The sequence below is a fragment of the Lipophrys pholis genome (genome assembly GCF_963383615.2).
Source record: "Lipophrys pholis genome assembly, chromosome: 6".
In the NCBI taxonomy this organism is placed as follows: domain Eukaryota; kingdom Metazoa; phylum Chordata; class Actinopteri; order Blenniiformes; family Blenniidae; genus Lipophrys; species Lipophrys pholis.
This window is the reverse complement of record NC_137629.1, coordinates 33,536,055-33,563,255: the sequence shown is the minus strand read 5'-3', so window position 1 is coordinate 33,563,255 and position 27,201 is coordinate 33,536,055. Positions and strand designations below refer to the sequence as shown.

Genomic DNA, 27,201 nt, shown 5'->3' with positions numbered 1-27,201 from the left:
TTAACAAGCTTTGGAACAGCTTTGAACAGCATGAAACACTCTTATCGCCGAGCCCTTGAGAATACTGTTACTGAGCCTGCTGGGAATCCAAAGCAAATTAAAAAGGACAAAAAAAAAAGAAACTTGGTTCATCACAATGTTTTTTCTCCTCCTCATTTAGTTCTTTGCTTCATTTGACACGATAACTACACGCCACTACTAATCACTTCACATACACTCCGGGTAAAATTAATGTAAAAACAGAAGGGGGATGCGATTCTATAATGAATGTTTCAGGTGCTTTGACTGCACAGACTTAGTGTCCGTATAAGTTTTCTATAAAAACACAAGCCTATAAAAGTAATTTATTACTTTTGGATGCCATGTTGAATTTGAAAATGGAAGGAATCTGTTTAACGACTCAAATCCTCCATCTTTCACGAGTACCTCACTCTGCCGACGCGTCGTATCGAAGCAACTCTCAACGTAGAGAAAATGTACCACATTAACTCAAACTTCACGAACCTCCTCTGTGGTGCTATTTTATAATGTTAAGCTGAACACATTGTGGAAACTGGTTCTAAGGTTCACAGCGTCACCGCCAATGTTTGTGCCAAATTGCTCATTATGATCAGAAAACAAAGTGGTTTCTGGATTTCTTTGCATCATGGCAGTGAACTACTCCGACACAGAACCTCCTGAGTGAAGGGATGTGTAAAGTAGAGGTGTTAAACATGGGGCCCGTGGGCTGAAACCGGCCGAGAGAGGCTCCAATCCGGCCCTCCCACCATGAAAATGGTAAAAATTTCAAAGGAAACATTTTTTTTTAAACTAATTTCTTAAGAGCAGCGACACAAAACTGAGACCCGAGCTGAGACACCGGTGATGCTGCCTTGCTGCCTCGAAGTCATCCGGTCAGGGGGAGGTTTTTTTTATAAAAACATGCAGAATACAACAGTATTTTTGACGTTTCACTGTATTTTGCACCACAAGGTTTCATTAAAATTAGGCTTATGTTGAGATTGAAGGGGATTTTTATACCAAGTGTTTGGATTTGCAAAAATACAGACTTTTTCATCACGTACACTCTGCGGTACAGTAAAGGAAAAACTTTATAGTTTAAATTTAAACGTTATAGCACTATTTTACCAGTCTGACCCGTTCAAGGTGAAGTCGGGCTGTGATGTGTGTCGAGGCTATACACTGTTCTATGCGTACTGTCGTATAAATCAGCCTTAAATTGTCTGTAGGTGTGAATGTGGTCGTCTGTGTCTCTGTTCCATTCATTCATCTATTAGTTTATTTGGAGAGGACAGTGCATATTAATGAACAAGTTAAAATCTTAACTAACAAGCTCTTCATACTGTAAATAGGCCAGATTTAGCAAAATGGTCATTTCTATCCGTTGTTCCACATGAAACCATACTCGGTTACAAACGTATAGAAACAATAAAAATGTATAATAAAATATGGTAAAACAAAGATGATAAAATAATTATTCCTAAAAGTGCAAATATTAAAGTGCTTACTCAGCAGTCTGACATAGGTAAAGTGCCATTTCCATGAATATATATATGTTGTACTGTTTTTTAAAACCAACAAAGTTGTGCCCAGCCTTGGTCCACACCCTCCCACCCTCCCACCCTCCCACCCTCCCACCCTCCGAGGGATGAAACTGGATTGAAGTTGGATTGACGGGCGGTGAATGGGAACTGCGCCGAGCAAAGCTCCAGCTAAAAGCACATGTTCCAAAGCATCTTTACAGCGAGTGACACTGATGTCTGCCGGCGTCCCGCGCGAGATAAACATCACGGCGAGTCTCCAAACCACAACAAGCCTCTTTCACGCGCGACCCCGGCGGTTATGTTACCGCTGAAGATAACAAAGTCATGGGTTCATGGATGAGCTGGTGAATCAGGAAAAATCTAAGGAGGACATGAAGAGCAGCTGAAGCGGCGGCCTGAGGAGTGGCCAGCTGCCCACAAACATGACAGCTTGCCTTCATTTCAGTGCCGCAAAGGTGAAGATCTCCCAGTGACCAAAGATGGATGGACACACACACAGACACTGTGTGTGTGTGTGTGTGTGTGTGTGTGTGTGTGTTTATGTTTAAGCCCTTCGGGCCGAGTGTAAGGCCCGGTGGTAAATTAGCCGTCCTCAGCAGGTCATGTCCAGGGAACAGCTAATAGCAGTGTGTTGCTGCTTGTGTGTGTGTGTGTGTGTGTGTGTGTGTGTGTGTGTGTGTGTGTGTGTGTGTGTGTGTGTGTGTGTGTGTGTTTGCCTGTTTTGTCTTTCCGTGTGCGTTTGGCAGCGTTTCATTTCATAGTGAGGTTCTGCTGACCTTGGCTCACGCCAGATTTCATCCCACCGGTGTCTCTCATCCTTCTTCTCTTTCCTCTTGTCCTCTCACTTCTTCCAAATCCCCTCCCAGGCCGGTGCTACTCTCCTCCTCCTCCTCCTCCTCCTCCTCCTGAGAGAGAGAGAGAGAGAGAGAGAGAGAGAGAGAGAGAGAGAGAGAGAGAGAGAGAGAGAGAGAGAGAGAGAGAGAGAGAGAGAGAGAGAGAGAGAGAGAGAGAGAGAGAGAGAGAGAGAGAGAGAGAGAGAGAGAGAGAGAGAGAGAAGAGAGAGAGAGAGAGAGAGAGAGAGAGAGAGAGAGAGAGAGAGAGAGAGAGAGAGAGAGAGAGAGAGAGAGAGAGAGAGAGGAAATGAGCCAGTAAATCCAGGAAAAACGACCCAGCTTCTCTTTCACCTGAATAATTTGGAACAAGGCTGTGATTAAAACAGACAAGACAGTAGTTAGACTTATAGAGTGTGAAGAATACAGCAGCAGAGAGGCGCGATGTAATCATTAAGAAGGCCCCGTGTTAAAAACTCTTGTGGCTGTTTGACTTTTCCTGTCATCCTCATTTCTGCTGGCTCATACCTTCCTGGGTAAACCCTGCTCGAGAGCTCATTATTCCACAACACCGCTGTCGGGGGGGGGGGGGAGCGATGCGGCGCATGGCTGATTGGGCCTTCTCCCCACTTATCATGTTTCTCTGCGTCTGTTTGGATATTGTTTGACATTATGTGGTGAAAATAAACAGCAAAGCTGAAATAATCTGAAAGGTGTTCATTTGGAAATGAACACCTAAAACAAACAGCTGCATCATGAAGTCATCTGAGGAAGGAAAAAAAAATCTCAATTTTCCACAGTGACGGTGCTTTTTTTTTATTTTATTTTTGTACTGAGAAGTTTTTTTCGATGCTCTGAAGTGTATTTCGTGTGTGTGTTGTCAACAGTGGTAGAAGCCAACCAGCCGAGGAGGAAATAATCCCGGCCTGGCAGCTCAACACAAACGATAAAAAGTGCTTTTTTTTTTGTGTTGTCTGCAAAGTTCCTGCCACTATTTGTACATATGTATACTGAATGTGTACAAAATATCAACAAGGCTTGCTTCTTTTAGAAAGAAGAAGACGTGATGCCGGATGGTGTCCTGCTCAGTTTAACGGCCTAAACTGAGCAGGATTCATAGTCCAACTCCACAGAGCTTCGACCACAACTCTTACACCACATAGGCTTTGTTTTGAATTATTTTACACATTAAAAGATTTCACCATCAATGTCCAGTTGCATTAATTGTCATCAAACCCTTCCAGACCAAGATCAATAGTTTTAGTCCCCGTTTACACGACACTATTTTCAAGCAAAACTTGGTACTTTTATTTTGACAGTCACCGTAATAACGATCCAACGTGGTGGTCTGTCCTCCGGCATGTCCGTGTTCTCCCACCCTCTAGTGGCCCAACATGTTAACTGCATCGTTTCCAGGGTTTCCCAGACGTTTCCTCTGTGAAGCTCTCTGCTTCGTCCCTCACCTTGAAAGCAACTCTTACATATTCAGTATCAGATCAGACGTTTTATAACTCAACATTGCCTCCATCTTTTCTCCTCCAAAGGCCAGGAGTCAATTACAAGGTTAATACGAGGAAACTGTATTAACCTCTGTCTCCACTGTGAATCTCTTGTGGCTCTTTTGATAGAGCGGACCCTCACGGATATTCAATATCAGTAGTTCGATTCCTTGTCTCTCCCTGTCCATGTATTGAGTGTCCTTGGGCAAGACACTGAACCCCAACATACTCCCAGTGGAGGTTGATAGGCAGCCATTGAGTGCGTGTGTGTGTGTGTGTGTGTGTGTGTGTGTGGTTATGATTGACCCTGTGAAGCACTTTGAGATCTGCTGCAGCCGTGAAAATGCTCTTTATAATTGAAGTCCATTCAGCACTCACACCGACAGCTGATTTAGAGCCACCAGTTGACATAAGAAGGTTGTTTTTTTTGTGACTGTGGGGAGAAGCTGTACGGTGTGGAAAACTCCCACAGGGAAAACTTGTATGACATGGAAGTGAAGCAAATTGTTTGTGAGTCACTGATGGAGGGATTTGCTGGGAGGCAGCAGTGCTAACGACTGCACCATGTTGATGCAGAACATAAAGTAAATCCGCATTTGCTGCAGGTGATGAGCTTCTGTAGATTATCTTGAGTGACTGTTACTTTTCTATCATCGCCACCCAGTCTGTCCTTTCCCCTCATCTAGTTGGTCCAGACGAGTGTCTGTGTACTCTCTGCCACCCTCTGGTGGCCCAATATGCTAACTGCGTCGTTTTCAGAGTTTCTGCTGTTTCCGTGGAAACGGACATGGTTTTCCAAACGTTGCCATGTGCACACGGAACTTTTCTGAAATGTAAAATCTGAGTTTGCACTTGAAACGTTGTGGTGTACAGCCGGAGCCGGGCTCAGAATGCAGAAACACCCTGAGCTGCTGACGCGTGGTCGGCTAATGAGTTCTTTCCCTTAATGAGTATTTGAACAAATACACCTAATAAAGTGAGTGTTATCTACAAACTGTTACGTTCTGCAATACAACATATTTTATGATGAATAGTCCTCATTACAGTTACCGTGAATTCATTTACAAAATGTGTGCTTTAAAAGTTCCTCTCTCCACGAATCTACGTTCTTAATATTTCCTCACAACATCATGCCGTGGAAACTTAACGTATTTTTTTAATGTCCATCCCTATGAAAAGATGGAATCCATAGATCTGTCAATGAGACACTGAAGATCCTCGTTTCATGTCTTGTTTTTATTATATGAAAAACAATACCATGTCATTTAAAGTGAACGCTGTCCTACATTACATATAAATTAAGCTTTTAGACTGAGGCGGGGTTTTTATGATTTATTAACGGCTTCTAATAAATCTTCCCATGTTAATAATGCGGCGTGCACGTCAACATCCGGGACCACGTGCATGTGGGTTTACACAAGGTCTGGGATATATACATGTATATTTCAGGCAGTCTGCTGAGGCTCTTATCCAATGTGACAATTCGTACAATGAGAGGATGACACGAGCTTCCTGCCTGCTGACATCCCAAATGCTTCTCATGTGTCTGTCTTGTGGAATAAGCCATTCATTCATGTCGCGTGTCCTCACAGAAGCCCCTCTCTCCTCTTTCCGTTTCAGACCGAGGGCGCCGCTCCACTCTCCTGGCGGGAACAAACATGCGCTTTGCCTCCGTTTCAGTATGGTAAGTTAATCTTTCCTGTCTCTGTTAGTATGAATAAATGTGCTCCCCGGGGAAGAAAATCGCAGGGCTTCACGCATGGCTCGTTTTATCATTTTTGGGTAAGCATGTGCTGGCAATGAATATTCTGTTCTGAAGAGACACAGGTCAAAGAGTGCCAGAAACTACCTGCGTAGAAAACGAGGTCTTCGGGTTTCGATTCAGCAAAATGAAAGTGGGAACCGCAGCTGATAACCTGACTCCTCATTTCCATTTTTGTTTATCTATATATATATTTTGTAAAGCCATTTGGACGGATGAAACTGTGACACAGCTGAAAGAGAGGTTCTCTCTTGAAGATGGTACATGTATTTATTCACGGCTGCGCCCGCAGGTGTTCTGATAGCAGGTGAATCTGTGGGCGGATTTTTTAAGTAGGCCAGCAGAACATACTGTTCTCTTTGACAGACTTTTTTCCTCTTTTTTTTTTTTCTGCTGACTCTGGAACAGATTAACGTTGTACGATAAGGAAAAGATGTTGACTCTGGTTAAGAGTTGCTCTGATATGTTCATGTTCACTTAATGCTTTAAATGGGTGAATCGATCTAATCTAACAGAAGCATCGAGACCAGGAGTGTTCAAGGTGCGGCCCGGGGCCCAGACCTGGATCAGCAGACGCTCCAGTCCGGGCCTTGGAGTACCTTATGACCCCGTTTACACGTGGTTGTAGGTAGAAATCAGTGTTTTGAGTGTCCATCGAAAAAATGTGGGTTATCCATATTAATTTGGATGTATGACCAGTTGGTGCGCCCTAACCTGAGCGCCTGTAGACTCTGAACTGTGAAATAGTTTATTTTCTCCTCTTATTAGATTTTAATAGAACATTAGATCGTATCTGTTCTCTGCAGGCCTCCTATAGCTCAGTCCAACACTTTACAACGTCTCAGTCACACTGAATTAAACTGCTGAGGGAACCAGCATGATCGTCAATACTTAGATCAAAATCAACATTTTCACTGCAAAGAATATTTTATTCTTCAGTGAAAAGCATGAATGATGTGCAGTTATCCTAACATGTGTCAACATATAGAATTTAGATGGATCATAGGTCTATAGAATTAGTCCTTCCTGTTTGGATTCTGCAGATAGAATTCCTCAACATCTTGGAAAGAAAATTCCTCCAAATTCCTCCTCTCTGCTTCAGCATTTGAACGCATCACGCTGAGTCAGATAATTATTAACCAATCAGAGGCCGCCTTTCAAAAGGTATATATCTCATGGTATCATTTGACCAATCACATTGCTCGTTACTGGGCGTGATACAAACCAGAAGTCAGTTGTGAGTCGTGTACACAACCTGATAATTTGCTATATTTTGGTGAAAAAAGATGAATTTAGGCAAAATTAAACAAAACCAAGTAGTGATGGACATTATATACATATTTTAGAGGCTTTGAGGAACACGGCTGATATTTTTTCCTCCGTCTTTTCTGAAAATTAACCGTCCAAAAGACGGCTGGACGACTGGCTGCCTGAAACCGTGTGTTTACGTGAACGTTGTACACTCGTGTTTTCAAGCGAAAATGTAAAACTTCCGTTGCATAAACAGGGCCTGGGACTAGAATTGGGTTTATTCTAATTGTTTATGACACAATGAGAAATCTGTTCCTTATCTATTGTTATCTTTTTTTTTATAAAAGTCTATTTCTTTCCAGAGGACAGCAGAGAGATGAGGTGATGTCGGTATTTCTCGGTTGTCATTTTATTATTTCACTGCTCTGAACTTACTGTCTTGTGATCTAAAATGAGTTTGATCCTGCCGCTTCAGGCGCTACTCGATTACTTTATCTCCGGCCTCCTTCAGGGGTACATTCGTGGAAATGCAGCGATATAAGAACTCTCGTATTTGTTGAAAAGCCATCGCCAAAAAGGACGTGCAGACACTCGTGGCCCGAGGGCTCAACAAGGGCTGCTGAGGGTGATTGAAGACCAGAGGCAGGGATCCAGAGGCAGAAAGTCGTTCTCTTGTACCAATCCCCGTCATTGTGCTAAACATGATAAGAGCACGCTCACAGGTCCATGCCAACGCCGGTGCCCATTCAGCAGTCCCACATTGTGGCGGCGGTGAGAGGGCAGGACAGTGCACACTGCAATGGGAGCGGTGAAGCATGGTGCAGCCAATTATTCCAGAATCTCTTGGTAATTATATTTTTCTTCAAACAATATAAGTGGTAACTACACTGACACTGTTTTTATTAAGGGCATGAACAGGATGTTGTATTTTAATTGCCAGTACAACTAATCAAACACGGGGTGGAAATGTTGCGGGGGCTTTATGGGGGATCTAGTAAACCCGCTGATAGCTCTGGGGAGGGAGACGGAACCCTGGCGAACGGCGCCGCCACTCGCCTGCAGTCACTGGTACTGGTGATGACAGTGAAAGTGATCTGTACCAACTGGAGCTTTCTGCACCGCTCGCAAGTCGCCAGAGACGAACCAAAGGAAATGGAGAGAGGAGACGCAAAACACTCATTCGCCGTTCACCTTCAGTAGAAAATAACACGGAAAATTATTTCTGATTTCAACGTGGTGGCTTTGCGGTGAATTATGTCTCGTGACATACACACTGACAGACGTAACGGTTCTGGAGAAGTTTTATGAAAGTGTGAAGGTCGATTGTTTTGCCCAGCGGCTGACAAGCTCTTCTTTTAGTCTTTCATGTTTTATTAGTTTCTAATGGGAACGAGGCATTCCAACTAACTTCTGCTTCTGCCACAAGCCTGCAGTGGATAATAATAATAATAATATTGTAAATACATACATATATACAATAAACAGAATTTGTTCCAATTTTTCAAGAAACCTCTCTGGTCCCTGGATTGAACTTCCAGCCTGCATGTGGACCTTTATACATTCGAGTCACTGGCTCTGTAAGTGGTTTTTTTCTTCTTTTGTTGTATTTTTTCATGGCTTTGGAGGCGCATTTGAAACAAACTGCAAACTTTTGTCAGGCTCTTCTGGCAGACTCACTGAAAAGAGGTGCTATCTCGCAGCTGACGCAGTGTCAGCACTTTTGACGGTTTGGATTCTGTCATTTCTGCCTTTGATTCTTGTTTCTCCTGTTGAATGTGAATTGTCGAGTCTTTAAAGAAGATTTTCAGTTCTCGTGGAACTGGAGTTAAGTCTGCCTTTTCAAGTAGATGTGATATCTTTTTTTTTTTGTACACCAGTAAATGTATGGGAGTTGCGAATGTTTTATTCTTTTTTTTTAGTTTTAATATGACAACCCTTTCTTCCTGTCAGACGTCTCCTGGCTGCACCTCAATCTGGAGGGTTTGATTTTTTCTGATTGAGCATTCCTGTCTAGACTCCCATAACCCAGACAACATTTGCAGCCCTCATTCAGACTGGCAGAACAAGCTTTTTGGAAGGTGTTATTGCTGTATTTTGCGTTGTTTATATCTTTGGGACCTGCTGGTCACCTTTGGGCTTTGGGACGCTGACTGTAATCACAGCATCCCCCAGTCGGGGTCGGCCGCGGTGCCTCTGCTGCACGTCACTGCACTTTCTTCTCCCTCTACGAAACGCAAACCTGCCTTGACAATATCCAGATATTGTAAACACCAATGTGGATTTATTTTCCACCCTGTATCTTTCAGACAACCAATTGACGGCTGTTAAATAAACCAGCAGCGAGGCCTGAAATACTTTCTTCTACTTTTATGCCAATTATTTGGATAAACTTTGAATTTTGAATGAACCCGACTTCAAAGCTGAGAGCTGGAAGCCCCGGAGTGAAGAGGTACTTTTCTTAATTGTTAATCCTGTTTTCTGGATTTGCCATGCCGAACACCTGCATTGTAGAGTTTTACAAACAAATAGAATGAACTGAGGTCAGACACAAGTTTTCACAATTGTTTGATTCCTGTTGGTACGTAAGTAAACTGCAGTTGAGAAAGTTACACGTACCATGATGAACAAAGGAACCATGGCTCTCTTGTGAATATTTACTTTCACTGTGTTTCTAACGACCAATGTTTAAAATATTAATTAATATTAATGTGTGATAATTTGCACAATAACTTTTGATTTGATGCAGTTTGATGGAGTCAGGAGTGTCGATAAGCACAAAGTACAATACTGTCAAATGGACAGACTTGGACTTGCCGAAAGTATTCGCTCAGATGCCTTCACACACACGTGAACTTGACTGAGATGCCGGAAGGCCTTTTCCTCCCACAGCAGTGTTTCGTGTCAGAAATGGTCCTAAACTCCTATAAAGACACTCCTACACCTTGTGGAAAGCCTTCCCAGAAGACTTTACAGCTTTGAAGCTGATTCCACAAAGTTGGGGACATGAAATTGTCCAAAATGTGTTGGTGTGCTGAAGCTTTCAGAGTTTCTTTCACTGGAGGTAAGGGGTCGAGCCCAACTCCATAAAAAACAAGCCCCCCTTCCCCCAACCCTAAAAATACCCCAACAACATCTGAACGAATCTCTTGACAAAGCTTATCATATAATCAGGCTTTGAATACGATTTCTCCCGAATCCCTCTGAGGGTTTTGTCTGAAAACTCTAAATATGCAGATGACAGTTGGCTTCTGCGACGCTTCATGAATCAACTGAAAGACTGTTATTAATGACAGTGTGTACATTTTATAACACATTTTTACGTCCCTAATGGATATCGAGGAGCTCGTTCTGTCTACATTCTAAGGTTGAACAAATCTTTTCGTGTTGTTTTTATTTGTTTTGTGGTGTCATGTGACGTTGAAAATTCGACTATATTTAAACAATAGAATGGGCTTCCTGTGCTCAGAGGGGCGCAAATAAACTTCAACGCCTTTGATTCCCAAAAGTGTTTTAAAGGTGACCGAGAGAAAAGTGACAGGACAAACAAAAGGGCCCGACTTTATCATTCAGTCATCTTGCAGAACAAATACTGGATGATGGAGGTCGTGTGTTTGGATCCAACAAATAAGCTGTGTGCCTTTTCTCATCAACTCTCAGCAAATACACAGTCTGGTGGTCTGATTCACATTGAAATGACCAAATACTCCATAGCGTGCCCATCTTCTAAGTGCTTGTTTCACATTTACCTTAGGATTTCCCTAAGTGTCCCCATTGTTCCCTGATGCTTGATCCAAGTCCTCTCTCTCTGTGTAGACTGGCATGTGCCTCAGTGCACTCAATGGAAACCCCGATCTTACATTTCTCTTTGAGATAGGTTTAATGAAACCCTGGGCACAAGCGGAAAGGCAGCTGCAAGATACCGGCAGGCCTGAGCGCTGCTGTAATCCCATCAGAGAAAACAAGTTTTTCTTAGCAAAGTGGATTTAGTGAGTTTGCACGGCGGTGGAGACAATCCAAGAGGACTTCATACAAACTGGCATAGTTCTGTCAGATGATCAAAGTGAGGATTAGCTGTTGATATGATTTGTAACATGCACATTCTCACAGGCACACGTTGAACTAGAAATAACAGAATCAAACTTGTTACCCTCTAATACATCTGAAACTTTGGGGCTTAAACGGGGCCTCAGTGAGATGAAGAGGGGTTCAAGAACAAGCTCTTCACTTCTTAATTAAAAGCTTTAAATTTGGTGCATCACGGTTTCTCTTTACCTTTTTTCTGTTTTGGTTGATCAGCTGTTTTGCGCGTCTTTATCTGCTGAAGACATTTGTTGGAGCAGATTTATCCGGCAGAAAGTGTCGTCTGTTGACACCACGCCGATTCCATTCACAATGACTCTCGGCTCTAACTTCAGAGAGAACGTGCGGGAGAAGTGATTATCGATCTCATCGATCTGACACGGTGGAATTTACGGCTCCAGCCGGCTGTTGTTTTATCTCAGACGTTGAGAGCTGCACGTCCCGGCCTGTTCTGGTGCTTCAGTCTTCTGACTCCTGCCACCTGAAGCAACAGACATGCATGTGCAAATAGCATGCACCGCATAAATTTCAGCCTTGGTGATAAAGAGATTTGAGCCACATTGGGACAATATTGGAACGCTGTGACAACATAATCAATCACCGAGTGGCACATCGGCAATCAGAGAGATGATGCATCTGAAATCACACTGTGGCTCATTTCAGCTGTGTGTTTAACACCATATCACTCATCTGGAGAAAACATTCCATCTATTTATGGGAGTGAGACAGCCCGGATCAACCTTTTCATTCTGATGTGTTCACATTGCATCAATGTTCGTTAGAATTGGAAATTGATAGATTGGAGGCTGTTTGTCACAAGTAATCTGTGATACTTCTATCTGCGACTCGCTCGGCTCTCCCAGGGTCCCTCCTCTGTCTTTCTAATCCAGCTTGATTTGTATTCCAACTGCGTTTGTCTGTTCTGTTGCCAAGGCGATGAGGGGGGGGCTCGACAGCGACGACCAAACGCCTGACACTTGATTGACGGTGCAGGAGGCAACAAAGTCATCTGAATATTCAGGAATTAAACCTCCGTACGCATGTACCCCTGCGTATCTTCTGAAGGGAAAGGTGTAGAGACAATGGAAGAAGTTAGACCTAATTGAAGCTTTTTGTTGAGAATCTGTCAACAGAGCAAACAGACTGTTGAGGCCAAGTTCAATTTTCTGTGAATAATGGAGAAATTGAATTGGGTTCCTGACACACAAAGGTTTTGTACTGCCTGCATGGTCAGGAAGCTCCTCCTCATGTAGACATATTTCTTTTCGTCAATGTGAAGAGCACGTTCAGTTCATTAGGCAGAAGCAGTTAGCTTTCCCTGCCGATCGCCAATCGTTGCCTTTTGACTGGACTGTCTGCAGTTTGATGTTTTAACAAGAGAGAAAGTCGTTCACTCGATGGACTCCACTGCTCGGAGCAGGAACACCCTAAATAAGATGTAAGAGCATCTCTGCCGTCTAACTTCTCAGTCTTTGAAGCCATTGCTTTGTGTCTCATTTCCGAGAGTATTGATGTCTTTTAAGTGAGCTTCCCAAGTGCCTGCAGCGACTGCTTGCCATATAGATTGCTTCGGGACTCAGCCAACTGGTGCAGCTTAGCGGCAGGTCCACCGTGAGTTTTGTGAAGAAAGATCATATTGACAGTCGCTTTCAAAACAGATTAATCGCCAAAATTATGGTTCGTACAAAGAAGCGCGACAGAGTTTAGATCTGTGTGTTTCTCTCAGTCACAACAGGACGTTTCACACAAAATGTATTAAACTGCAGTGGCTCATTTTATACCTGAAAGCCAGCAGGGATACAAGATGGTTTTGAAATAGATGTGTGGGTACAAAAGTGGGCTTTGTCCTTGCAGATGAAAACATTTCGAATTGGGGAAAGAAAAAAAAAAAAAGGAATTAAAGTAACCTGCGGAGGCTATGAAGGAAGTTTGAAACATTGAAAACAAAACAAAAAATCAATACCTTTGCTCCGGCCATGGATTAAAGTGAATTGTAGAGAGGAATTGGAATGGTTAGATAAAGAGTCACTGAAACAAATAACTAACAATGTGTGGAGGGCATTTCCAAACAGCTGTGATAACTAATGCCACTGTTTCTCTCTACCTTCAAGTTATCTTTGATTTCTACAAATGTGATTGCTCTCTCCTCCAAAGCAGCAGGTGGATGGGTGTTCACCTGCTTCTTGACACTCTGATGTTAATGTGAAGGTGATTAGTTGGCATGATGAGTCTGCAGGCCTCTCTAACCCGAATCAATCTCAACAATGTGATGACATGAAGGAAACATTTCCTAGAAAAACCTTTTGGCTTTTGTGACGAGTGTCTCCTGACGGGGTGTCAAACACATTTTAATTCAGGTTCCACATACAGCTGAATGTCGTAGTGAGTATATGTGATGAAAATGTCAATATCTTCGCAAAGAAAACAACAATTGTGACTGAAATTGAAGTACAATATCAACACTAGAGCTACACTCGGTAGAGCGCAGACGTCCGCCAACGCCACATTTCTTTGCAAAACCTAGTTAGCATCGCTAGCATGTTAGCCATTAGCTCATATCGATGCTAATTCGCCTGTCAGGTAGCTACATCACTGTGTGAAACACTGAGCAGGGAGCGTCTCCATAGCAACAGAGGCTGATCTCCTTCGATCTCCTCCATGAGGTGCCTCTCTCATCCACTTTGTATGGGACATTTCTTTGCAGTTTTTTGAGATTTATTCTGAAACAGTTTGCCAAAATGTAATGGACTGGTCCTTGGATGATGACAAATCATTCCAGAAAATGCCATGCAATTAAAGTGAATAGTTTTTGTGAAAAGTAAAATACATACAAATCAATCAATATAAATAAATACACGCAGACGAACACATAACCTCGACAAAGAAGGTAATAAACAACATTTCAACAACACATTTTGAAGCCCATACAGTGAAACGTCACTCAGGCCTTTGCATTCTGCATGTTTTTATAAACTCACTTAATTTTTACAATTTGCTTTTGTGGGTTTGCCTGCCAGATTTGTCCCTCGGAGCAAACACAGTGTTCTACTCTACACTGTGCAGGTCTACTTCTGATAGTCATATCATCACACTCTCCAGCATGACGTCAACCCCAATGGGATTTTCTTTTTATATTTGCCTTAATTCATTTAACCTCAGATTTATAAGATTTTAGTTGGTTGGTTGTTTTGAGAGCTAATTTAGCAAAAAACACAGATTTAGGCTGAAGGATGATTTGTACTCAAAACTGGTATATTCATTGGTATTACACACGAAAAACACAATCATGTGAGTCTTCGCCAGTGCGATAAGAACCGGCAGTGATTACGGAGACGATACAAGAAGTTCTGGGATAGAAAACCTCGGTGAGAGCTGGAGAGAGTGTAGGCAGCTGGACTGCAGTAATTAGTCAGTGGAGCTCTTTGTGGTTAAGGGGCGGCTGACCAATGGCCTCGCGTACTTGGAAGACTGGCAGAGGCTCACCCCTCTCTCAAATATGACTGTGATTAGTATCAGCAATTACCTACAAAAATTGCACCTCCTTTCTTCATTAACACAAAGAGAAATGAATTGCCTGTAAGGTGTAGATAGTGCCAACCACAAGGGACGTCTGTTTTGTTCTTCTACAGTTTACGAAGGTTGCTGTTAAGCTATCAGGACGAGCGCCTTCAACAAAATCGTATCACCTTGGACACACATTTCTTCTCTATCGGTCTTTTAATTATTTTTTGTGAGACTTAAACAATATCATACAGGAACATGTAAGACATAAAAAGGCAGAGCTGCAGCCTCTTCTTGATGAGGCGCTCTACGTAAACTGGACGTCATGCTTCTGCTGTACATTGGGTGGTGCTGTTGAGTCACATTAGTGATCGTCTCTCTTTCATCTCGATGTCAGAGTTTGAGTTTCTGTCAGTTCCAGTAGTGGTTTACTGTATAAATGATGTGAACCTTATTTTCACCTTGAACACGAGTCTGTTGGCAGAGGAGCTTAAACTATTGTCTGAAGCCTGGCACACACTACAGGAGTTTTAAAATCTTCACAGATTTAGAGACACACACTTGATGATCACAAAAGACAGATCGCACAAGAGCTTCCTTTTCTGATCTGATAGTGTGACTGCGGAGCTCAACCCACACTAACGGATCGTTCAGCAGAGCATCAGGCTGTTCACCTTAAACTTCTATAAAACTATATATATAGGTCTATGTTCTTCACGCTCAATATTCCAGATCTCCCGTCGTCAAACGGGACTTCATTGTAAAACACAGCATCACAAACATGTTGCCACAAATCAACCTGGGGCTGATATTACAACTCAGGATCTTCTTTTATGGAAGAAACTTCAGGATTAACTCTGGGATTTCCGTAGTGCGAAGCAGATTAACTTCTTACTGGGAGAAATCACTCCGGTACTCCGGAGCAGAGAATGAAGCCACCGTCTACTGACCAATCAGGTCTCTTGGAAAATGACCTGCCTATTTTAGAACATCCTGACTGGTGCACGGATTGTCGTGTCCACCTGGATGTTCCCAACATTCATTATCGCCGATCTCTCCTTCCGAGACCTCCCGAGCAGATCAGACCCGACAGGAAAATCAGACACAATTCTTTTTGCAAACATCCGTCGATGCTCGGGAGGAGGTCGGAACTAAAATCACCCCAATTATCCTCTAGTGTGTGCCGGCCTTCAGCTGTTTCCTCTGCTGGTACTTTGAGTGACTCAATACACCATCTTCTGGTACAAACCTGTATTGCAAGGCTAAACAAGCTCATTTGGGCTGCTTGTGGCCTCTGTAGTTAAGAAGTTTGAAATACGTTGGCAGGAGAGTCTAACCCTGCCGCTTGCATGTTTTCCAAATTTAAGGCCTTATTTACTGATATCCTGCATAATTTCCATGCTCATGCACACAGATTGTGTTTGGGTGACACATCCAAAGAGTTTTAAGAGATGAACTCCTCACTGTTTGGTCCAGTTGCTCTGATTCAGTTGCCTTGAGATGCCTCCTATCTGGACAAGTGAGAATATGAACAGATAATATTTTGACAAACAGCAGTATTCAAATGGGGGTTCTGAGTTCATTTGACCCGGTTCCTATGAAAAAAGATGTGCTGGAATTGGAGTTAGACATGTTGTTGGAGGAAGTGGTCAGACATATTGGAATGCTATAACAAATAATCTGAATGTGGGTAAAAGAAAAAGACAAAGCATGAGATGATCTGTCACAAAAAGCTTCAAAAACAAGACCCAGGAAAGTGGACAGTAGAGAATATATAGACGCAAACGTTTCGTAGATCAGGCCCTTTGTTTCTCACGTAATGAACCAAATGTAAGATTAGACCTTAAAGCACAACACCACCCCTCAGATACAGGCAACACACTGTGTGCTGTCTGTCATCCTCGTGGGTTTTGAGTTATACAAAGAAGTTCAGACCTCACAAAGTGCTGTACTCGGGGAGTTACAGAGTAAAATCAATCCTGTGGTCAGACGTTTGAGTCAATATGCTCAGAAGTCCAACTCATCAAACCTCTACAAATCTTCAAAACTGATCCCTCATATCTGCGGTCTGCTGTCACCGTGCTTCATCTAATGAGCTAAGCCCTCGACACAACTAGTTGTTGATGTTTACCACCTCTGAATTGGAAAAGGTGTGGGAAAGGGCTGTAATGTGCACATTAATGAGCACATCACGCAGGAAGCAGCTAATGACAATGATGCTTTTGGGGCCTCATTTGGGGACGTTGTCAGCAGTTCCAGCCTCCCGGCCATTTAAGTGCACGCTCGTCAGAATTACCATCGAGGAAAGCAAAGTTGCTCTCGTCTGAGAACGTCCGTGTATCTGCCAGTAAAGAGGAACTCAAAAGCTTCAGGTTTTTTTTGTTGTTTTTAACTTTGTGAGAGAATCATGAGTGCATGTTCCTTTGAGGTGAGACACAAAAGGCTTTTATCAGCCTCGGTTGTGGGTTAACCTGAGATCAAACCAGTGCGTTAGAAGAAGATTGAATAGGAATGTTAATGTTACCTGAGCTTTTGTTGTTCCTGAAGTGATTTACCAGGGAATTTGTCTTGTTGTCTGAGAGCTCGTTTGGACTGTAGTACCAAATACTTATCAAGCATAACTCTGGGATTAATAAATTATTTTCATTTCTATTGGAAACAAGACATATTTTCGTGTTGTGGTTTGATTTACATGAGATTAAACAGACAAGACTCCATATTTGTTCTGTTTCCTGACTCTGATGTTTATTTTGTATCCTGTGTACGAGTAGCGGAACATTTGTTTATTGGTAACTAAAAATTATCCTAAAGATGCACTGATATTGATAACAGTATTGAATCTGATACTGCACGGAGTACTCGTAAAAGGTTAGTACCTGTACTTTAAACAAGTGGTATCAATACATCTCTAATTTATGACTCTTGCATTTTATAGCAGCAGTTTGAGGGAAAACTGGAGCTTTCTGTGTCTGGAGCCTCTTTGTGAGATCAATTATCACAGTTAGCAAAAGTTCCGCCGCAGAAAAAAGTACTTATCTTTAAAAAATACATTATGTTTTGCATGTTCTTAGAAATGGACGCGTTTCAGGGTGGGAAGGTGACTCCGGGACGTTGGACTGAGATAAACATCCTTGTATCCGGGACCGATGAAAACTATTCTAGGATGGACAAACGAACACAGACGATGTCAGAAGAAAGAATAAGAAGGAAGAGTTTTAGAAAGGAACGTGTAAACAATAAAACCAAATGCTGGAGGAGAAGTGCTCAACTTCAGTAGCTATCTATTTTAGTCCCTGCCGCAGATTTATCGAATGTGTCCTGTCTGTTTGTGAGACTCCGTCTCTGCGCTGTACGCTGTGATTTTATTTAACTTTCTGTTATAAGTAAAAATTGCTCAGGGTTTGTACATGTTTAGCCGGGGAATAAAGCCTTTTTAACACGTGTTGGTAACTTCAGCACAGGATGAACTCAGTGGTATTTATGGTATATCAACAATAGTACGATAATGCCTCCATCTTTAGCTGTAAACACAACCGAAGGTTGAATTTAAAGTTTTTAAATACTTTATTTCTCTGTATTTATTAGGCCCCATTCACACGACGCTGCAAGTGAAAACGCATCGTTTGTCTTTTTATTTCAGAAATATTTTGCATTTGCCAGGCTGTTAGAAAACTATTTCTGTTCACACGGGAATAGCAGGAACACTGAAAACAATGTCGTTTCCGTGTTTTGCCACTAGTGGGTGCTGTTGCTCTGTTTTTGTAATGAAACCACACAAGCAGCAGAGAACAAAACACGATAAACATTAACAATGAGAGGACACGGACATTCTGGTGGACAGACCACCACGTCGGATTGTTATTACGGTGACTGTCAAAATAAAACTTCCAAGTTGGATTGTTATTATGGTGACTGTCAAAATAAAACTCTGCAAATTTTTTCAGAGACTTAAAAAAAAAAAAAAAACAATCACCCAGTACAATCTCCATTCATCACCTCCTCTGCCTCCTGTACTGTTATTACATCCAACCCACCATCATAATAATCATATAAACCAGCAGTGTTGAACCTTGTCTAGTTTAAAGGCCAGCTTGAGCTCCGCTTCATCTCAGTTTGGCCGAACTATTAAAAACAACCTTTCAGACCGCAGCCTGGCTACACCGACGAAGAGACGCACACTGGAGACGCAGTTGTAGTCGAGCTGCTCGACAAGTTAAAACACAGGTATTGTCGGAGTGACCCTCTCGACGGGCCACCGCTGTGCTTCCAGCGACTGTCAAGGAGCTGCCAGACTCTTCCTCCTCTCCAGAGGAGGAGGACAGGCTGACAAAAGCCTCTCGCAGCTGGTCAGCTCTGAACACCGTCTGCAGTCTTTGTCCACGCTACACTGAGCAGCGCTCCGTCTCCTCCCCGTCCCCCGACCCTCTACGTCACACCGCCGAAAACTCCCTCTACCTGTGAAAGCGCACTCGGTTTGTTTTCACCGTGTCTCTAGTGTCGATTCTACACACAGATCTGTACATGGAACATTTTATTGGCCGGCTGAGTCTGTTTATTATTTTTCTTCCATCGTTTTTGGTTTTTTAGTAAAAAAATCTGCCAACTCTTATTAAACGCTTTGCCAGACCCATAACGAAGCGTCGTCATTTCCACCATTATCCCTGCTGTTTTTGCGCCGTGCGCCAGCCACAGTGTTGGTGTGTAAAACCAAATTCCTGCAAAGCATTCCAGCTCTTTCTGCTCCTAATTAGCCAATTATAAGACGGATCTGAGGCGACTATCTGACGGTAAACCGTCTAAATGTCAACATGCCGACATTGTTTTGGGGGATTTTAGCAATTATTTTTAAAGCCGAACTACTTATTTATTTCAATGAATCCAATAGAAATGATTATAGACAAAATAACAGTTAAAAAAAAAAGAATGTTGTAACTTTCAATATAAAATCCTACTTTACAGAAATACACTGGAGGTTGGTATCTAAACACCCAATATCTTTTTTTTTTTGCATTATGTCAAATTTCATTTGATCAGATTTATTCAGATCTGATTTGAATTATTTGTATTTTTAACCCAATTTTAGCTCATGGAAGTCCCCTACAGTTTTAATACAACCTGTTAGAACATGCTGCATTGAGTTTTTCTGGTTTAAAAGTTCAGCATCTCTTCATTTTTCAGACCGGACTCCACAAAACATGGTTTATTTACAAATGAGCGAGAAGTTGTGACGATTTTAAAGCCATTCGTCACTTTCAATACATCCTTTTTGACACTGCAACGGTCCTTTTCTAAAAGTCTCCAGCTATTCCTGCTGTAAGAGGATGTAGTAATAGAATGTAAAAAAACTAAACCGTTTCAAACCGAATTTGTACATTTCTAAGTAAATGTTGTCTGGATTCTGTGACTTGGTCCTCGTCTTCGACTCGTCCTCTGCTATCCTCCTGCTCTAATGGAGCTTTCTCGTCAGGTTAAGACTGATGAATTGTTTTGCCACTGGACTTACCGATCAAGGCCCGACTGTGGCTCAATACATCCGCCCTGGTGACGGCAGCCCGGGGACCAGTTTTATTAAAACACAATCAACGTTTAGCAGCAGTTAATCAAGCATCATGGGAGCCAAGGATTCGAAAGAAGTAGTTTATTAATGTATGAAAAGGTTAAAGTTGGCCGTGCAGCGGAGTGAGTGGTGAGGGTTCACAAGGACTAACAGACAGAAAAAACAAACTCAAAAGAAATTATAGAAATGATAGAATGCAAGTAAAAAACAGCGATATACAAAAAAAGCTTTTTTCACAGTGAGTTATTGATAAAAGAGAAACTTTACTTTTTTATTTCTTTTCTAAATCCTCATTGCTGCTTTACCATTAATCAGAAGTATTACGAGCACTTTATGTGACAAACAAAACCCCAACGAGTATTACCGGATTCAGCTTGATGATGAGGTGAACTCTTTAATGGAAGAAGAACCTGCCACAGATAAGAGTTGGTCTGAAGCCGTTCAGCTTCATGCAGATTGTATTAGACCAGGGGTGTCAAACAGAAGGCCCGTCGGCCAAAACCGGCCCGCAAGACGCTCAAATTATCTCACGAGTTGTCAAAATCTCAAGGAAAACATTGATTTTTAACTGATTTCCTAAGAGGAGCAGACACAACACACCCGGTTTTGTAAAAACGTGCAGCATGCCAGAACTTTAGGAGACGTTTATGGGACATTTCACTGGATTTTACAGCAGAAGGTTTCAGTAAAATGGACTTTATGTTGAGATTGTCGTCATATTTTGTAGTAATTGTTTGGTTTTGTGTAAATCTAGACATTTTCCTCACATCGACTGTATGTAATGTTATATTATGGCACTATTTTACCAAAATGAATTAGACTGTCCAAGATTTGGAAATAAAACATGCACATAAGCACAGCCTCCATTTGCAATTCGTAAAAAAAGTTTATTTCAGATTGAAGTCCCAGATATTTCCCTTGGATCTTCTCTTCTCTGAGCTCAAAAGCTTCCGTTATTTGTTAATGAATTACTTTTTCATAAGTGAATAATTGAGCCGGTTTATTGTGGGTTTTTAGTGTTTTCGTGGGATTTGACTAAAAGAAGAGACGTTTAGTGGCTTTGTACTACATAACTTACGTAACAGTGAAAGGAAGTGAGAATGAAATAATCCCGCCATCTGCCACTGATGTTTGTTGCAGACTCGGGGACTCCAAACCGTACTTATACCCTCGGAATGTGGCCGTGAAGAATTTGCATAAAATTCTAATATTTTTTTTTTCCTGCAAAATGTGTTTTACTTCAAGTTCCACATCAGCAGTTTCTGACTGAGTGTTGAATAGTTTCTCTGGTGTTGGTGAAGCCCTGTGCTAATGCAGCTTTCTCCTTTACATGAAGAAGTTGAGTACTACTTTAAATCATCTGTGGGATTGTAATCATTCACTTTCTCAGCATTCATTTATGCAACTCTGCCTTTTTTCTTCCTTTATGCAAGCAGGCCTCTGAATCTCCATTTTCTGTGGAGGATTTTTTGAAATTCAACCGTATTTAGGGCAGCTCTCGTCTTCATCCTCTTTACTCTTCAACACATCAACCTTCTTCAACTGTGCAAATGTGTATTATTTGTATATAGTGATTCATTGATTTAAATTCAAGGCTGTGATTGGTCCACACATCAGAGGATTTGCATGTTTGCGCCTTTCCTTCTGCTAACAGGAGTCAAACAAGTTATTCTCTTTCTGTTTAAGTGGTTTTTGCCCCAAAAATTTACATTTTTGGATTTTCTTCTGTTTCCGAGTTTTTGATTCTTCAGTTGATTTCCTGGTTCTTGTTTCATCGACTTCTTAGCGAGTTGCATGTTCCTCCATTATAATTCACCTGTGAGTTAATTTGTTTTGTCAGCCCCTGTTGTCTGAATCATCCTTCCTGATTGGAGCCGACGGGTTGGGCTTCGGCGGATCACTTAAAATTCACTCTTGTGGATAAAAGTGTGTTTTTGGACCGTGGGATGTCGCCAAGAGAAAATGCATTTACTTCCGTCTGAAGTTCAATGAAATTGTGAGCTGAAATCAAACATAACAAAAAGGAAGAAACAGTTGGCTTCCTTCTTATTACCATGAGAAGTAGAGCAAAGCCCCCTTGCTTTACTCATTCCTATCGATTGCCTGAGACATAATTTACTTTTGCCACAAAGCTAGCTTTTCAGCCCATTACACTCTGCTCATGGTTCTTTGGTCGGAGCCGGGCCTCGGCCTCCATCATCATTAACACCTGCCCACTCATTAAACTGAGCGGGGACGGAGATTATAGGTTCCAATATTTCTCTTCACATCTCCCTGCTGGCTAATGATTTCCGTGAAGGTCTAATGGTCAGCGTGGCAGAAGGCCACACGGACCAGAGTCTCCGGCGCCGACTCTGGAACGAGTGTCAATGGGCCGGATTGTTTTCTACCTTCACCTTTAACATTAATTACAAAGGGCAGCGTCGCACAGGTTAATGAGGCCTGAAGCTGAGGGTGTAGTTCATTTCTGCAAACAATGAGGTGAAGCCAAATATGTTTACTCATCTGAAACAAGGATGACCTGCGATGATGCAGCATTTAGGAATTTAACCTTTGACACATAAGATAGCGTCCTAATGACGGTTAATTAAAGAAAAAGAACATTCTGGGGGTAAATGCATCACATGCACGAAGCTGCTGGTTCTATTAGAAATATCCTTGTTTACTGAAAGGAAAGTCAGATGACCCTTTCCATGAAGATCAATATGCTTTATGGATTCATTCATAGCTCATTACAATGAGTTTTAATGACATGTTTTATGCACGAATCATAAAACACAATAGTTGGCGGATATAATTTGATATAATCTCATATTTTGGATTATTTTGAACCTCCATGCTGAAGTGAAAACACTTTTCTATCCAGGAATCTGGGTTCTTGAATGAAACAACCAATCAATGACCAATAACATGAAACAAAAATCATCTAAATGTAATAAATTACTACGTGCATCATGCACAGTAACTTTGATTTGATTTACACTTTCCCAGTGACACCCTGAGGGCCGGTCAAACATAGTCTGCCGTAGCATTACATTGCACTTTACTGCACGTGGAAGATTTTATTATTCTCAACGAAACACTTGGAAATTATGCAAACATCTGCTATACCATAAAGAATTACTGTATATACATCATGAGTGCATTCATAAAGAATTATAATACAATAAACAGCAGTTATACATAGGGACTTATCACAAAGGCTCAAAAAGGTTTATAGGTTGTGAATATAATGTCTTATAAGTTCAGGTTATCGTCCGGTGCACATAAGTTAATCTGTGACTCTGATGTACATGTAGTTGTGAACGTGAGTGTGTGTGGTGATCTATTCACGCCTCTCACATTGTCAGCCTGGAATCGACTCCAGCACCTGGAAACCCTGAAGAAGAAGAAGAATAGATGTCAAAGTGACAGCGGTATTTCATGGAGGAATCTGAAGTTCTGCCTTGTAAATCATGGTATAATGTCCAATAAATAGGAATATAGCATGTCTGAGTAAAGCGATTTCACTGTCGGGACAACTAAGACACACTATGGGGCAATTACAAGGTGTGTGAATAGTCCGTAAGAAAACAACCAGCATGTATATATATTTTATTCCTACAAGTCAGACAGACACTTTGAGATGTAAGGTTAGTTGATTTATCATGAACATAATGATTTTAGTAAAGTCACATGAGCACGAGCCAAGACGTTCAGTTTGCTTTGGAAACATAAAATATCATGTACAATAACTTTATAACACGTTATATCTTCCAACCTAAACATCATTATAAGTCCTCATTGGGGATGTGTACATATTGGACTTTTGTTTTTCAATGACTATAATGCATTATACAACATTCCTGCATATAAACTACACTTGTTATTGCAATATAAAGGTGCTTTGATCATAAAGTAATTGTTCGTGGAATCAATTAACATATTAATTTGTATTGTGTGTGTGTGTGTGTGTGTGTGTGTGTGTGTGTGTGTGTGTGTGTGTGTGTGTGTGTGTGTGTGTGTGTGTGTGTGTGTGTGTGTGTGTGTGTGTGTGTGTGTGTGTGTGTGTGTGTGTGTGTGTGTGTGAGTCCTGCTCAGTCCTGCTCTCATCGTCTCACCTAATGCTGCTTCATTACGTTGAAAAGCAAAGTGATGATTAAAGAAACAACTTTAGTAATCATGTCAGCGCAGCTGTAAACTGTTGTGCTGATCAGCGAACGAATGTGCTTCTAAAAGCGTTCCGTCGGGTCTGTGGCGCCGCCGTCTGTGGCGCCGCCGTCTGAGGCGCCGCCGTCTGAGTCTGAATAAGACTTTTTTCATAAAACTACCTGGCAGCGTTCCAGGAAATAGAAAAAACCCATTTTGAACAAAGAGGACGAGGTGACTTCAGGATACTGGACATGCAGGCTGAGATTTAAATAGAAACAAAATAAAATAAAAAGGACATAATGTGAGGATCAGGAAAGGGAAAACATTGAGATGGTAAAAGAACAGACAGGAAGAAAAGAGACTGACAGGAAGTTTGTTGTGGGATTCAGAACAAACAGGAGAATTACGCTGGAGGAGGAGTGTTCCACTTCGTTTGTCAAACAGCAGATGCACCATTCTCTCGCAGAGGCCAAGTTTGAAAAGACAAAACTATTATTTCAGGCAATATTTATTATTTATAACCTTGTCCATGTCTTTCAGACGTAGTTCTTTCTTTTTTTTTTTGCAAATCTTGATCATGAAATCCGGCTTTTCAGCAAAACTCCAGACCTCTGCTGGATGACGACTCACTTTGAGTATTTTTAGTGTTTCTAGTTGTCAGGTTTAACATTTTCAAGTCTTGGTTTTGGTCTTGGGGTGACCTGGTCTTGGTCTTCACCCAGTCTCAGGATTAGTTGGTCTGGACTACAACGCTAGTATCTCATGATGAATTAACTTTAATGCAGAAGTATTGAGAGTATGACAACTGTATTCGATAAAATATCGACATTCCAAACACATTTTCAGACAAACAGAGACTACAGTTACATCATATGATGATAAAAATACATTTAAAGCATTTTTTAATATAATATTAGCTTTAATAATGCACATTTAGTGGTTTGAATATTCATGTGTTCAGTAGGAACAAGAATCAAAATAAATTACATGTGCATAGGTGTCAGTGAGATTACATACTGATTACAGTAGTGTGAACCTTTGTAATCAGTTACTTTCAGCATCTTTACCTGTGGAAAAAACACAAACTCGTTTTATTCTACTATTTCTTAGTGTTTTACACAAAACCAACTAAAATGATGGCTCACACTCGAAATGGGATTGTACTCTCTTTTTTAAGTAAATAATGCATCAAAGCCATAATTTATTCTCTGTATAGAAAAAAACAAGAAAGAAATAATGAGCAGCGCCCTATAAATAATCCTGCAGAGCGGGCGTCTTTGTCTGGGAGCTGTCTGATGGAGTCAGGATTCAGGGAGGTAAGGCCGGGAGTCATCTGTTGTCTCAATCAATACCTTCTCGTCTGTAAAGAATCGCTGCCAAAGTGACGGCCCAAGGAGTGGAGGAAATAAATGAGGGTCCTCATCTGTGTGGACTAAAGCAGCATGTATCATTCAGCAGTCTGACGGCACGAGGAGTCGCTGAGAAGATCCTGGAGAAAAGGTCAAGCTCCAGAGATTACCATTCCTCACAGCTAAATCCTCGGCTAAATAGTGCAACCTCTGCTCAGGGGGAAGCAAATGGAATTAAATTATTTGTGTAGTTGGCTCTGATCCTTTTTTTTTATTATTATTTGTCCTGAAGATTTTAATTATTTATGACAGAAAACAACAACTTTGGTAATTATGTTTAGGTGAGGAACAGTAAAGCTGGAAGTGCCGCAGCTGATTCGTCTTTCTTATCAGTAAACAATTAAATTCAACAGAAGAAGCTTTGCAGATTAATGCAGATCAGATTTCCATAAAACCCCAAAAAACAACAACTGATATTTAACAGTGGAGCAAAAGGAAAAACAAAGAGCAGAAAAAATAGGAGCCATATCCTGTTAGCAGTTGCCAGTCATCGATTGAAGACATAGTTTGACTTTCGGTGCAGTGAAGATTCAATCCTCTATTGATCCTCCGAGTGTCAAGTTCTTGTCAAGAAGGTCGACTCGGCTTCCTGATGCCGAGCTCCGGCAGGCCAAAGAATACATCCGCACAAATTAGACAAAGACGAGAGGAAGCAGGAGGCAGACGGAGGTTACTCTCTGCATGTGTGTGTGGGTGGGAAATAGGAGGGCAACTAATGTCACTAATATAACAAACAAGGAGGCAAATCAACAGTATTGATCGTGTGGTTGCTGGTGAACGCTGGATCACATTATTATACCAATGGAAAGTCCGGCCGGGCGCGCTCGCTGTGGACTGTGAAGCCGGCGACGCCATCGGCTGCTTCTCATTATGAAAACACCCAATCGATTCCACTCACAGATTTTGTGCTTTAATGCGTCATATGATATCTCACATTCATCCATTCATGCACATAATCATGCCGTCACATCGCTCCCCCATTGGGGGGAACTTGAGGTTGAGCATTCTGCTCAAGGGCGGTTTCAAGACCAAACCAAGCTGGTTTATTGATCGAGTCTCAGTACTTGAACTGGTTTTGAACTGGTGTGCCACTTAAATCCACATGTTTGTTATTGTCAAGTGAACAAAAAAAAAAAAAAGAACTGAGTGAACTAAAATCCAGAAAGTAGCCGCTGTCATGGATTTCTCTGCACAATAAAAGCGCCTCTTCAGTTTCTGAGTGTTTTCTGCCGAGGCACTTCAGGCTGCACTGATCTGACGTAGAAAGAAAAATACAAATATGAACTATTGAGGTAACATGATGATCAGAAATAGCAATAACGTCAGTACTGATGCATCATTTCTTTCAGTCCTGACATTGCAACCTGACATTTGGATGAAACAAATGCAAGAATAGAAATATTGGAAAATCTCAGGGGATTTATGTGGGATTAAATCACACACTTCTTAGAATGTGTCTCAAAACTGAAGTTGTAAATACAATGTTTTTTCTTCAGATTAGTGTTTTCTATTGATTTATTTTATTTATTTATCGGGACAACGCAAATTAATGAACAATCATATACAAATTGTACACAAATTGCATATGTGTCAGATTATAGTAAAATGACTAATATACATGTGCAGATCACACAAAC

The 27,201-nt window shown here is 41.5% G+C and overlaps 1 protein-coding gene across 1 annotated transcript in view; it reads left to right on the top strand.

The window, feature by feature from the left end:
* The window catches only part of lingo2 (leucine rich repeat and Ig domain containing 2), a gene marked incomplete at its 3' end in the record, with an annotated part of 252,988 nt that overhangs the window by 38,316 nt on the left and 187,471 nt on the right, over positions 1-27,201 (top strand). The window contains exon 2 of the mRNA XM_080466343.1: positions 5,494-5,557. The remainder of the gene's footprint in view (positions 1-5,493; positions 5,558-27,201) is intronic.